The following is a 14,743-nucleotide window of genomic DNA, read 5'->3' on the forward strand; positions in this document are numbered from 1 at the left end:
CCGTGTTTCAAAAATTACAATCGGGGTGGCAGATCCGTGTTTCAAAAATTATAATAGGGGGAATTGTACAAAATAATCCGTCTAAACAAAACAAACGAAAATATGCGATCCATAGATAGTATTTTATTCGGGAATAATTTACATTATGCCGAATAATAAATCTCAGAGTCTGTCTCGACGTCCGAGTGCATGGTCCGTGTTACAAAGATTACAATCGGGGGATTGTACAAAATAATCCGTGTTTCAATTTACAATCAGCGGGATCGTAAAGCACAAACAAACGGCACAACCGTGCTCAAAATGTGATCATGGTCCGTGTTAAGAATACAGTCAAGCCACTGTTAGGCGAAGCTGTCCCCTGTCCGTTATTTACGTCGGGTTCTCTTGCTGATGGGTGTCGTCGGGGCTGTGTGAGTAGAGGTCTGCACGCCAACGCTCCTCTTACCTCGTAGCATCATGCGATGATGAAAAGCCGCAAAACACTCGCCCTCGTGAAGATGAACCCCGCACAGACTACATCCTTTGGACGTCTCAGACAGTCGTCCGCTCGCAGTGGTCTTACCCTCTCTGCTGCATACTTTACAGCATTTCTGCCGCCCCTCCAAACGGCTGACAACGTGCATCGGCTGATTTTGTGGATTGATGTACGAGGCAAGAGAAACGGTGGCCTCGACCTCTCTCACACTGGGCTGCGATCGCCCCAATAACCGCCAATGAGTTGTTTCCCGACACGCAGATGAAACATCTTATGGGTCAGCTTACTATCAGGGTGTACATGCTTGAAGCATATATATGCATTTACCAGGGCAACATCAATCAGGTAACATGCCAGATATGTCCACCATCTGTGGTTCTTGCGCCCAGTGTGAAAGTACTTGCGCTTCTGGTTGGCTCGGTCGACGCCTCCAATGTACCGGCGATAATTATACAGCGACAGAGGCACTTGTCGCCGCTCGTCTCCCTCCCCCACTGGCACGCACTCCAAGGGTGGATAGACCGTATTCAAGATCAGCACCTGAGCGTTACTATCCTGATAAGCAGTGATGTTAAGACGAGAGTCCGTTCTGGTCGTGGCTTTCATATCCCCAACAGACAGAGGAAGGCGCTTCCTCTTACCCGGCGGAATTAATTGAGGGGGCATGGTGCGACGATTACGGCGGTTTAAAACCCCCACCATGTAGATCCCGGTCTCCCTCAGCTCTCTAGCAGTAACGACCCGGCTAAAAAAGCTATCACACAAAAAGCTGTGGTTGTATCCACAGAATGGCTGGACCAGCTCCATCGTAATTCTTTTCACCACACCTTGCTCCTGCCGTCTCCCATCAGTCCGATCCCGAAATTTCACACCTAGGTACGGTGCAAAGTTAGCGATGTATGCAGTGGTGGCGTCGCACAGCTGCCATATCTTGAAACCGTCTCGATCAGGCTTATGCGGTAATCTCTGCTTAAATTTAGAACGGCCCTTAAATCGCACCATGCCCTCGTCGATGGAGATCTCTCTACCCATCTTATAATTATTTACGCACCGGTCAACTATGGGCTCCATCCATGGATTGATTTTATAAAGGGGATCCTCCTGACACCGACGTCGGCGGCGTGCCTCATCAGGATCACGACGTGGATCGTTCTCTGGGTCTGCCAGATGAAAGTATCGCATAAGCTGCTGAAAGCGACTGCGGGTAATCACAGTAGAAATACCCTGGTTTCTCAGAAATGGATCGCTAGACCAATAATCTTCCACTGATGATTTACGGTCGATACCCATACAGACTAAGACGCCAATGAACGCCTGCACCTCTCGGTAGTCAGCGTTACGCCAGTATTTATCTATTTTCCTAGCGATATATCGCTGGTGGAATTTGGCGTATTTATTAGTCTCGTCCTTGGCCAATCTGATCAGTGTAGCTGGAATAAACTTAAAAAAGTAATCGAGCTCACGGGAGTGGCTGGGCAAGGTGAAAGTCGGTCCTCTCTCATGGTCAAAATCGGTCTCCTCAAATATATTAGCATCGGTAGTCTCCGACATACGCCAGACAGGAGGGGTGTCGTCCTCCGCCAACACAGCAGCAACGTCATCATCGTCGTCAGAGCTTGCCTCACCTACATACTGCCTGTCATAAAAGTCATCGTCCTCTGCCGCATCCTCGTCAACCTCCGAGTCGGACTCAGCGGTGATATCACCGTCGTCTGGGCGTCTGGGCCTGAACTTGCCCGTAGCGGCATCAAGGATCATATCTGGCTCAAAATCAGGTGGGCTATCCTGATAACGAACCCTCCGCACTATCTTTTTCAGCGGGGACATCGCAGCACACGAAACTATGGCAGGAGCGGGCTGGGCAGCCTCTGCTGATGACGAGGACTCAAGCTCTTTCGCACTGGGCACAGGAACCTCTCCTGACGCAGGATGAGGGCTCATGGTGCACGCAACAGGTGGTGTCTCTCCCGGAGCAGCCGGGGGAGAACCAATGGCATCAGCCGTCTCGTTACTCACTGTCTCACTAGCAGCAGCAGACGTAGTCTGTGCAGGTGAAGTATCTCCCACAAGAGCAGATGTAGTCTCTGCAGGTGAAGTAGTCTCTCCCGGAGCAGCCGGGTGAGAACCACTGGCGACCGGTGACCCGTCATCATCCTCATCGGCAGAACGATCGGTCTTACGTTTACGCTTACCACTGGGTTTTCCAGCCGGAGATAGCTTCGCCTTACGGGAGCGTTTTTGCCCGACTTCTTAGAACGTTTACTAGGGACATCACAACGATCGCTACCACTACCGCCCGGAGACTCTGCATCTTTGAGCTTCAGTCGTCTGCTCGCCTTCAGAAAACTTTTGCGGTCCGTCAAGCTCATGTCTGGAACAGTGTCGACAGACTAGCAGGTCCCTCCCTTTTAAAGCCACAGGGAAACAAAGCCCTGGACATGATTGGACGCAGGGGTGACCGTGTTAATATATGCATCCACTGTTATTATAATGGACCTACGGCAATCAGTCCACCAACCGGCGCTGACATTCCTACCCGTCATGTAAATTGCCTGTCCGCACCATTTGATATGCTAATAATACTCATTTGCGATGCAAATCCCTCGAGCACTTAGCATAACATAGTCAATGTCATTAGCATCTCAACTTGACATTCCGTCCAGCTGGGTACGTGGCATGCGCACCTGCCACCCAAGGACGTTGGCCCAAGCCCATGTTTAGTACGGGTTGGAAACCCGTCTCTTTAACCTCATGTCCCTTCTAAGTACGCCTGCGCAGGGCGTATTGTCATCCAAGTCGGTGACAAGCCAACCCGACAGATCGCCCATTAAGCAGTAATGGACTGGCCGTCTCGTTCTTGTACGGCAACGAACAGTGCTTCAGCAGCTTGTTTAGGTCATAACCGTCGCCTGCCGAGCGGCTTACCCAACTAAGGCGGTCAAAGATGAAGGATGCCAAAATTGTCAACAGCTGTCTCGGCCTCGTCCGTTGGGCAAACATGGCTCCTTCAAATAACGTGGCCAGCACGTCTACGTCATCAGCGGTGATGACGACCCGTCATTGACGCCCGAGTGCGTAAAACTCAGAATATACCGACAGGTACCTCTACCTGAGTCGGTCATACTACGGTATAAACCAAACACAGGTCTGCCAACTCCCGTTAGACTCGGCCGTTAGCCGAACTTCACAGGGACAACATAGGCGTAACAAGTCGGTGAACAACGGTTCACGCACCTAACCGCAGCCGCCAAGTCGGTGAACAATGGTATCAAATTTTGAGGCCATGTTCGTGAATGGCAAGGCTGAGGCGGTGTGTTTCGTCGCACGGCTTGAATGTCTAGAGCCAAGTGCAGCCGACAACGTCCGACATCTGAGTGGGTAGTCTTTTCGAGAAGGTAACAAGTCGGTTAAAAGCGGTGGTTACCAGGGCTGTCAATGTTTTTCAGAATAGTAGGGTACAAGTGAAAGAACAGGAGGGTACAGCCTTGTGCGGAGCGAAGCGGAGCAAGGCGTGCGCGCAAGCGCACGCGGGGGGAGGCCAGGAGGGGGGTGTCCCCCCTCGGAAGCTGAAGCTTTTCTAATTATTCATCTTCAATTGGTGGCCTGTGGTGGCACTTTTGAGGGCAATTTACTGTCAAGTTTATTATAACTGAAGTATAAAAAGTAACATGAAATTGAATCTTGTAAAATAAATTAAAACAGTAGTATTACAGAGTTTTTGTTTATTGATACACCAGGTTATTATTATTTGCATACGTAAAAGTAAAAAGTAACATGAAATTGAATCTTGTGAAATAAATTAAAACAGAAGTATTACAGAGTTTATGTTTATTGATACACCAGGTTATTATTATTTGCATACGAATTCTGTTAAATTACAACCTGCTTAATAAAGATCATAATCTGAACCATAATCAGAATCACTGGAGTACTCATCTAAGCCCAAGGCTTGTATGGCAGTACCAGCTGACAATACCTCAATATTGCCATTCTCAGGCTGATGAAACAGTAGCTTCAGAAACTACATCTGCAAAAACTATTTCTTCAGATGTAACTTTTAGAAACTACACCTGCAGAAACTATTTCTTAAGAAACAACATCTGCAGAAAGTAATTCAATAATTGTAATACGTTCCCATTCAAAAACAGCTAATCGTATTAGAATTTAAAAAAATCTTGTCCCCACTGCAAAACTGATGTCATAACGTCACGACAAAAAATTCCGATCTACGTCTGGTTGATACTGCTGTAATTTTATTTTGTCTGTTTCAAGACCTCTCCTCAGAGTTACCGGCTATGAATTTCCGGTGTGAAAATTTACAAATGTAATGGGGTAAATACGAGACCATTACCAGAGACAATTTGAGTAGACACTACGTCATACAAACAATTACAATACTCAAGTTTACATCCGCAAATGAAATTGCGTGGCTTCGTTGTCCGTCGGCCTCTCAATCGACAAGATTGAGAATATGTTGATTTATTTACGTAGTAAATCCTTGCGCGTGAAAGTTAACGATCAAATCTTTTCTCCTGGTGACTGTCATAGTATCTATTCTGATATCCCTCACAGTAGTCAGAGTTTTGTCGAAACCCTCGCCGGCCAAGTGGGTAGGCTCACTACATGCATGTTATATCCATATATTCAAAACATCGTTTACCGCCGCACGTAGGTGCAAGATACCGCGAAAGTATATTGTCAAGCCTAGTTAAATTTTGTGATTGCTCTAAACATTAAAAAATGTTGGTCTTGGTAAATGATTTTGAAGGATCCGAATACCGATATTTGCTTTTGAGGAAAGATTTCGGATGTCGGAAAATATTTATCAATCTTCAATACTCGCGCCTTCGAAACAACCACAGTACACAGCATGTACTACCGTATGAATACATTTCATAGAACGGCGGCTTGGTGCAAACAAATTCAGTGGTAGTCAAAACTCACTAAAAATTATGTCAATCCCCACAAAGTTTTTTTTTGCGCTGAGTAAACGATTCTTACTGATTTTAAAGAGTGTTCACGATCTGCAAACGGGAAAACAAATCAAAAATTCCAGTCGCTAAATACACGTAATGCTATGGCATTTTGCTCAGACGCGGCGTGAAAATTTCTACATTGCATGCTATACCATTGATGGATTGAACCCCCGATCACTGAAATTCCTCAGGAAAATAAAATGATTTACCAATATTGACATTACTTTTATATCCAGAGCTAGTGTAAGCCTCTCGGGGTCTGTTTGGACCCATAAAACCAACGTGGCTGTCGTTCTTTTCGTAGCCATATCGATCGTGTACGTCCGAAAACCAATCAGAACACGTAAAGCTTTTTGACAGTACCGATTGAAACCAATCAGAAATCAGCTACCAACGAGCCTTAGGGGCTGCGCCTCTGTAGCACAGCGCAGCCAACGGTAGAATTGGGACAGGAAAGAATTCATAACGTGTGTAAAGATCATTATTGCAGGCCTTGAATAGGGAAAACAGGCGGCGGCAAGACCTGTGTCAGACGGCGATTTGCCGCCGGTGACCGGCTATAATTGACAGCCCTGGGTTACCCTTCACAAATGTCGCTCAAGTCCGTTCGGATCAGTTCCATGTCAGGGACTAATCAAGCCGAGTCCGTCAAATCCGTCCGCACTTCCCGTCAATCAGGACCAAGTCCGTGATTTTCGTCTCGCACCATTGGCAAAAATTGCACCGCCAGCTGAGGCGGTCTCAGGCGGTTGCCTTACAGATTAGCGTTGCCGAGACGGTCAATTTCGGCCGCAATCTATGTAGTGCCTCAGAGCCAAGTTAGCCCAAACTCCGCTAGAATACGTCACCGTGCTAACCTGCCAAGTACGCTACTCGTCCCCCCCAAAAAAAACCAGTCCCCCACCGGGGTGGGGGACTGGCTGGGTAGCTTCCGCACCTTTCCCTGTCGTTGGACTCTCTGTGAACCCATTTCGAGAGCAAACGCCGTTCCTCGCCCAAAACCTGTCCTCGAACGACCCCTAGCGCGAGCAAGGGTTTGCTACACGTAGTTCCGTCGACTAGGCAGGAAAGGGGGTACCAAAAAGTAGCCCGATTTCCACCGCCTTGGCAGGATAACGGCCGTGGCTGCTCAGATTCTAGCTACACCGAATTTCAAGCGGATTTTCACCGACTTGGCAGGAAAAGGGTTAATGCAATCCCATTACAGCATGGTGGCATGATAGTAGGGTGAATTTACACAGTCTCTTGGTGGCGCTTTTCACTGCTATTTCCCTAGTGATGCTTCTTCATGTTCTATATTCGTACAAATTTTTTTAAACCCCCAATGTATATTTATGAAGCAGAGGGAAAATACATTGAAAACTATGGGAAAATGGTAGGTATTTATGTTTGTCCTTGTTAAGCAAAGGAAATTCATGATCGAATATGATGGTAACTAACTACAGTATGTCTTCTAAACTTTTAAATATTTCTTTTTATGAATTATCTTACACAAGAACTGGATAGTGGTCTTTATACTATTACTACGTACCATAATACCACTGTATTTCTGTCATTGTCTTACTGAAATTGCCATGATGAAAAGTTTGCAATCATTTCAGGCAAGTAAAACCTGTCTGTACAAGACTCCGGTTCTATAAATCAAAAGTTAATCGGAATAGCACCAATAACTGAAATTTGAATATCAATATTTCTCACCATCACTCTATTGTCAGATCGCTTTGAAAGGATCAATGTACCCATTCAACAATGCCACTTTAATTTGAATTCACCCGAGTCTAAATTTGTCCAGGCACTGATGAATCAAAAGTAATGACGTTTATCACAGTTCACAAGAAAATCAAATGTCAGTACTTTGCCAAAATCGTAACACATGCATGTCACTGATCTGGCACAAATATCCCTACACTGGCCAAATGTTGTTTGCATGTAGACTACAGAAAAGGATGGGCATTTCAATAACATTATGCACCAAAATGGTTTATACTAATACAGCATTATTATGACTATGGTATGGTGACTTCCATTAGTGTAACAATGGTGGGAAAAGTTTAATCTGAATATTTTATTATACATGTGTATAAGACGGTAAACCTTTATAGGTCAAGTGCAGCTAATTTTACTGTTACTTTCGTTCAAGATGATTCAATATCAATGAGGTTGAAGTGAAGATGTCATTTATCAAACACTTTACAATATGCTTTTCCTACTATTTTCCAATCATATGAAGTCTGCATCACAATTACTAGAATCTTATCTCTCACTCACAGCTGTATCTTGTAACATACATGTACATATACCATAACAGGACAATTCAATATCAACCTCATCACAACTTCTAACATGTATGCTCACTACATATAAAGGGTCCGTTCAGCTCTGCCTCCTTGACAACTTTGCCAGCAATCAATTTCTATCCGGTACCCCTTGAGCGATCAATTCATCTATCCTGTGGGGCAACACAACCTACATGTAACATTAGTGGATATGCCTGGAAGTGTGAACGATTCCCGACAGACACTGTGCCAAGCACGATTACGCCCATTTTTTATCAACATGCCTCATTTCCTACCAATGCACCATTTGTTATGTTGGCAAGTCGACCTCTGTAATCTATTAGGAAAATTGTTGGTAGAATTACATTTTAGGAATTCATGAAGTATTACCTTATGGACATGTAGCAATACACTTTCCATCTGTTCTCTGTGATAATGATATATCAACAATGAGTTTCAATTCAATTATTTATGTGGTTTCATAACTTCATGCTCTTCATTAGAATCATGCCTTATGTTCACTTAAGACAACCTTATCACAACTTCTAACGTGTACATCTTCACAATCCCATATTTGGAAATTATGATCTTAAAAATATGCAAAAAATTCAGAAAATGTCTTTTTTCTTTGATCTTTGTGGTGCATAGAACTACATGTGCAAGGTTTATCCTTTGCCATCAATCTTTCACTGCCTGTGTCAGGACCGAAGTAATTTATCAATGATACAGTATGCATCATATGACTGCAGTGCACCCTGAGGCTTGTACACTGTTGAAATAGGTATTGCCAATTTTAAATGAAGTGAGTTAAAGTTAAAAGGTCAAGTATACACTTTTATAATATCCTATTCTCCACGCCATGACACACTGCAAGTGTAACTGAATATCACACGAGATATTCTGACATCACTTCCTCTCGGAAGGATAAATTTTCACAGCTAGACAACATGTATATTTCATGGCCTTTCCTCTTCAAAAGCTTTCACAGATGTTTAACTCGTCAAATCGTCCGACCTTGTTATTGTAAACATCCGTCTGTACGTCCTACAGCAATGACCCGAAAGTTTACCAACAAGGCATCCATCATCCAAACGATGGCCGACAACGCAGGGCACAGGAGTTTCCTCTCTGACGGCAACTACCCATTCAACATGAAATCAGAACCAGCATGCACACAGCAGTACAGTAAAAAGTGCAAATTAACTGAAAACAAATCATCAGGGCATTTGGTTGATCACACTTTCAGCTATGATGTCAACCTCATCTTAGAAATAAAGTGTTGACCAAAATCAGATGACAGGACATAAGTGATTAAACCAAAGTCAGTGTTATTACCTGTATTCTCAATACATGATCATCTAGGAATAGCGTAGACAGCAGAAACTCATATTTTTATGAAAATTTGATTGCTTAGTTCAAACACAGTACACAATTACATAAAGCAGACAGGTACCAGTACATGGAAAACTGTGGCTCAGACTTAAACTTGTAAGTTTTACTCTAATCTAGACATCATGAAATGACAGCAGGTAACTGGTTCAGAAATAACCTTCACCTTGGCTAACTTCCTAATGTCTGAAAATACAGCCCTTGCCTTCAGACAAGGAATTATGTGACATTTTTCTCAAGCATTTATCACAGGCAATCTCTGATTGCACCATTTGATAAGCTAAGAATAACCTGTGAAGTGGCATACGTTGAATGTCATATGGAAAAAGCCACAGACAGTCACAGGGAGCAGCAGTATACACCCACATACGGTACGTCTGTAGCATCCAGAAGAAAACTGAAAATGGAGCTTGTTCTGCTGGGTGGCAACAGAATAAAAAAAGAATTAGATTTGGATCGACATATTTTTGCCTTGTGTATCTGGATAATTCATGAAGAAGACTATACATTTGATGGGTCAAGCTACTTGACCCATACTTGACCCTCTAAAGCGAAATCCAAGGGTTGTATTGCTGAGACTTGTGAGAGCAGCCAGACTGTCAAAAGTGTACTACATGGACACAGAATTCAGTCGTTTCTCAAGTCAGATGAACAGGTGTGGTGTACTACATGGACACAGAATTCAGTCGTTTCTCAAGTCAAATGAACAGGTGTGGTGTAGATTCATATCATTAATATTTTTTATTCTCACTAATAGGGAATTTAAAATTCATCTTTGACTGTCTGAAGTTTGAATGCCTAGCTCCTTGGGGCATGATGAAAACAGTCCCCTACTTTGTTTTCGGTTTTATTTTCATTTTGAAAGCTAGAAAATGAGCATAATTGAATTATTAGTCACAATATTTCCTTTTACAAGAATTACTCTACAGCTGTTATTTGAATGGGTTGATATTTTTTTTACATCAATAGATTCATTTACAAATATCCAACCTCCATTCCATATCCCTTACTCGCTTGCAAGGAAGGCGTATGTAACAATTCACATGATTATCTACCATTTTGTGGTATCACAATCAGAGCCATGTGCAAATTCCAGAGCACTTCAATGAACCATTTGTCAAGCTTTCAATGCTGACTTGCTGACATGATATACACATCAGCCAACATGTCATTAGATGCTGATTCCTGGCTATCGGTACAACACAGCTGTAATCTCACAATTTACAGTAACCTTTACACCCCAGTAACCTTTACAACAACATGACCTGTCCCACATGAACAAGTGGGAAAATTCCATGCCATGTAGAGAAACCAAGCGCGGTAGAGGAAATTAAGGAATGGCCCCCAAATTTACACACATGAGGGTAAACAAAGGGGTAGATTTGTTTGTATTTGAAATGCAAAAATCATTTCCCATGGCATTAGTGGAGAGTAAAGCATACCCAATACAACTTGTTGGGACAGAGTGTGTGTCCGTCATACTTGTCAATGAACTGCTGACACACAGTTTGAGGTTTGGAAGCATGTGTGTTGACTGACGATACAAACAAACAACACCGAACATAAAAATAGAAGGTCGACATGACAGATTGGTTCATGCATCTAAACATTCATGGGATTTGCAATTCATTATAGAACAGGCTGCGCTTGTCAAGTGATAGGTACCAGACTCACAAACAACCACGTCCCAACAGTTTAAATTTCCTGTTTGTTGTTCTCATTTTGATTGAACCTCTGTCCTTGGTTATGATAAAGCAGACACAATCAATACTTGTGTCAATACATATACATGCCTGACCGATAGATAGGATTGTCCCCTTATGATGATAACCTCCTTACCATGATTAAATTAAAGGTATACAGTCACCTATAATCTAAATATGGCCATATATGGTCAAAGGGGCATTCCTTGGTGTTCAAAATACCCATGTGAGGGCGCTGTTTTTAAAAAGCGGCCACCCGCTTAAAATCTGTGATTGGTTAGATTTTCTCTTTCCATGGTAACTGTGGCAAAATTGGAACAGGTGACAGTATACCTTTAAATGAAAACAAACATTCTCAGTTTATTCCCATAAACTGGAGAGCCTGCGATCATATCAATTTACATCAGTTTTTATAAAAGCATTGACAATGAATGAAGGCAAAAATAATAGCCTAACACTAAAGCGGTGACTGACATACATAACTCTGATCGTTAGCCGAACAAAGTGCTTTAAAAAATGCAATTTTTGTTACCTGTGTTACAGAATGTTCTTACATAACTTGGGATAACAAAGGCAAAAACTATAACAGTTATCTGTCATTCTCACAGATGTGGCTATTCACACAAAGTTTGTATAAACAATGCCTTAATAAAAATGCTATTCTTTAACGAGATTCACAGTACATAACTTTAATCGAAACCTGGAAATTCTTATTGTTTACGTGTACAAACTACCTCATTATATTAATGAGTAATAGCATATTGCCTGTTATTCTGTGTTCCGAGACAAACACTTGCACTCGTTATTTGTATTGTGCACCACTTTGAGGATATTACCCCATTCCTGAGTTTTAGTTTCATGAGGTTTTCCAACTTTCTTTCAACAACATTCTATTTTAAAGCTTGTAGCTTGATCTCCAAATGCTGCAATTACCTACGATTGAAGTTTTTTGGTACATGTAATACCATTTACATGTATTCTGCATAGCTGTGTTTAGTGTCTGGTGTTTTTCTTTACAAGTAATTTCTTGATTAAAACCATTATCCTGCTAACTTTATATCATACCATGAGATCAAGTTGGTTTAAACCTATGAGATGTAATTACATGTCCCCTTTTTGCATTTTAACAAAAGGCATGATACTTGATGCCTTCTGAATACCCAGATACTATCAATATGATTTTTATTGACCAAACCTGCCATAACGTGCCAAGCCAAGTAAGTGAAAATACATGTATGCATAGATTTGATTCAATACCGCTTTTACTGGCTCAGCTAATGGGGAAGTAATACTGTCTAGCAGGATTTGAGTAGATTGCTAAACAATTTGTAAATGTTGAGCGAACTTTGAATGAAACTTTATTAAGATTTTTTTCTATGATAATTTTCAGCCAACAGAGTAAGTTCACATCATTTTTACAGTAAAAAGATTACATAACACATTTCATTGTCAGACTTCCCTATAGCTTTCCTATGGCTTCATATAACGAGTTTATTATGTAACAACAACTGTTTAATCTTTCACAATCATTGGAAAAGGGAAATTCTCAGGTTGTGAAGATGCAACAGTTTCCTGGTAGACATTTTTTACTCTATATTGCTGTACTCTGTCCCATACCCCACGGCTTATTCATATTCACACTGAAATTATCTTTAGAACAAGTTTTATGCTAATTTCACATGGTCTGATTCGTGTCCTGGTTCGCCACTCATTAATCATACAAAAGTGTAGAACAGCAGCTGTGTTCCTCTGAACAGACAAGAGGTACTGTTCAAGAACACACCAGAGGGGCAAGAAATATCAATACTCTCTACAGTACATCTGTGAACACACCAGTAGCCTTTGATGTGCATAAAGTTTTACCAGTTGCACAGGATTTTGATACCATTACCATCAACATCACATTGAAAACTGTTTTCAGCATGTGAGGCTTGCAATAAACACTTTGCAGCGATACAGGTTGGACCAAGTTGTCTAGTTAACATTGTTGTTGACATTCATGTTGACCTATTTATTCCATATTTATAATCTGTATATACTAGTTGCACTGATGTATTGTCACACTTTTTCTTTTGTCCTTGCTTATTTATTCTCACATCTTACACATTTCCAAAATACAGTCACCGTGGAGTGCTTTCCAATACAAATTAGAAATTTGAAATTTGGATTGGGAAAATGTGTAACACACATACCTAGAAACACACATTAACAGCAAAATAAAACTGGTAAAGGTTAATATCCCTATCTCTGCGATGCAAATTCAAGGGATTGTAATTGTGCTGGACCAACAAACTATCAATCAACGTAGGGTACCGGGGTAATTAATTCACCTGGATCTATCCTTTGAACAATGTGACCCTAGGTTATACCTTACTGTCTTGCATTGTACGAATATACAGTTTACGTTCTCTTATGCTTTGTGACATCCATTTGATATTACACAGATAATGCTTCTTTCTACAAAGAACCAGTACTGAACACATATCCTATGATCCTTTACTGATAAGGCAAAAGACACATGTACCACCACCTACAACGCACTGTAACAATGGTTGTTTGTTACCATCACTTTGACTCTTTCAAATCCTAAGCTGGCCTTTAAAAACTTTCTGGGACTTCATACATAAATATTGTTGCACAGGTCATGGCCGAACACACACACAGTTCAGTGAAGGCCAAATACATCTGCATGGGTCTCTTTCTACTGAAATAAACCTACTTCTATTGTTAAAGGCAAGGTTGTGCACTGGAGTCAAACTTCCACTAACAATACAAGTCATGGATCTGAATTGTTCTTGGTCTGCACTCCTGCAACACTACAGTCACACCTAAGTGAACCATTCCCTCATTTACTTTCTGCCAGGTATCAACAATATTTCAGGTACAGAAAGATGGATAACAGTGATGTCTACACTTGTTGAAATTAATTACTGTCAGAAAACAAGGGTGTGGTTTTCACATATAAGCAGACTGAACTTCGCATAGAGGATGGCTGCCATCACATACACTGAACGAGTATATTTGCCCATTTAACACAGCATACTTGACAAGTCCCATGGCCAAAATATGATCTTACTCACGTTCTTCACCACATCATGTGGCCAGGTGCTCTGGTCTGTTCCACTCTGAACAGTGTCTGGCTTACACTGTCAGCTGCCACACACCCAATGCACACCCAATCTTTGAAAGTAACCACTCTAGAGAGATCACAAATCAAGACTTCACACAGAGAGATTCCATTCACCGACACTTTGCAATTTATTATGCAAAACGTGTGCACCTACTTCCTGAGGCAATAAAAATAGTTCTTAACCACAGTTACCAGAATGTTTTCTCACACACCCATGCACAATGGGGTAGGGCAGGCACCCTGGCCTTTGACTTCTTGATCACTCTAAAACTACACATGCTGCTGCATGAAACAAAGAGTACAAAAAGACTTGGGAATAACATTACAAATTTCAACCACATGGCTCTTTTTTGAAATGTATGTCATACACAGAAAGGGAGAGCCAAAAGATATAGAATGAATCAACACTACATGTTACAACACACTGACAACCTATCCATTATCTTGGAATGACAGGTAATGTCAAGCTAAACTGAGTACTGAGACAATTACGAACAGATGAGTGAGAGATGAGTCCACACCTTAATCAGTTGTGAGCGCTATCAAAGAACACTTCACCTAAGGTGTACAGAGGAGAGCAAATCTGGTGGTCTGAACTCAAGGACCACCTAATATTTTCCCAGAACTGATGTATTTCCAATAGTCCAGTGGTATAGTACACTACTTGATGTGGATGGATGAGTATGATTTAACTACAAACACATCTTCTAAAGTGAACTTGAGGACCAAGAAATATATCTTGATTTGGTGACAGATTCTCAGGCAAAAAGAAACAGCCGAAGGGTTTTGCTGAA

At 41.9% G+C, this 14,743-nt stretch overlaps 1 protein-coding gene across 4 annotated transcripts in view; it reads right to left on the reverse strand.

The window, feature by feature from the left end:
• Positions 1-14,743, reverse strand: part of LOC139140381 (rho GTPase-activating protein 21-like) — a 103,862-nt gene that overhangs the window by 76,104 nt on the left and 13,015 nt on the right. The window contains exon 1 of one of the 4 annotated variants that reach the window (XM_070709596.1): positions 13,900-14,082. The exons of the other annotated variants lie outside the window; for them this stretch is intronic. The gene's annotated coding sequence lies outside the window, so the exon portion shown is untranslated. Of the gene's footprint in view, positions 1-13,899; positions 14,083-14,743 lie in introns of those variants that run through there. 4 annotated transcript variants of the gene reach the window in all.

The sequence above is a fragment of the Ptychodera flava genome, chromosome 9 (assembly GCF_041260155.1).
Source record: "Ptychodera flava strain L36383 chromosome 9, AS_Pfla_20210202, whole genome shotgun sequence".
NCBI classification, from domain to species: domain Eukaryota; kingdom Metazoa; phylum Hemichordata; class Enteropneusta; family Ptychoderidae; genus Ptychodera; species Ptychodera flava.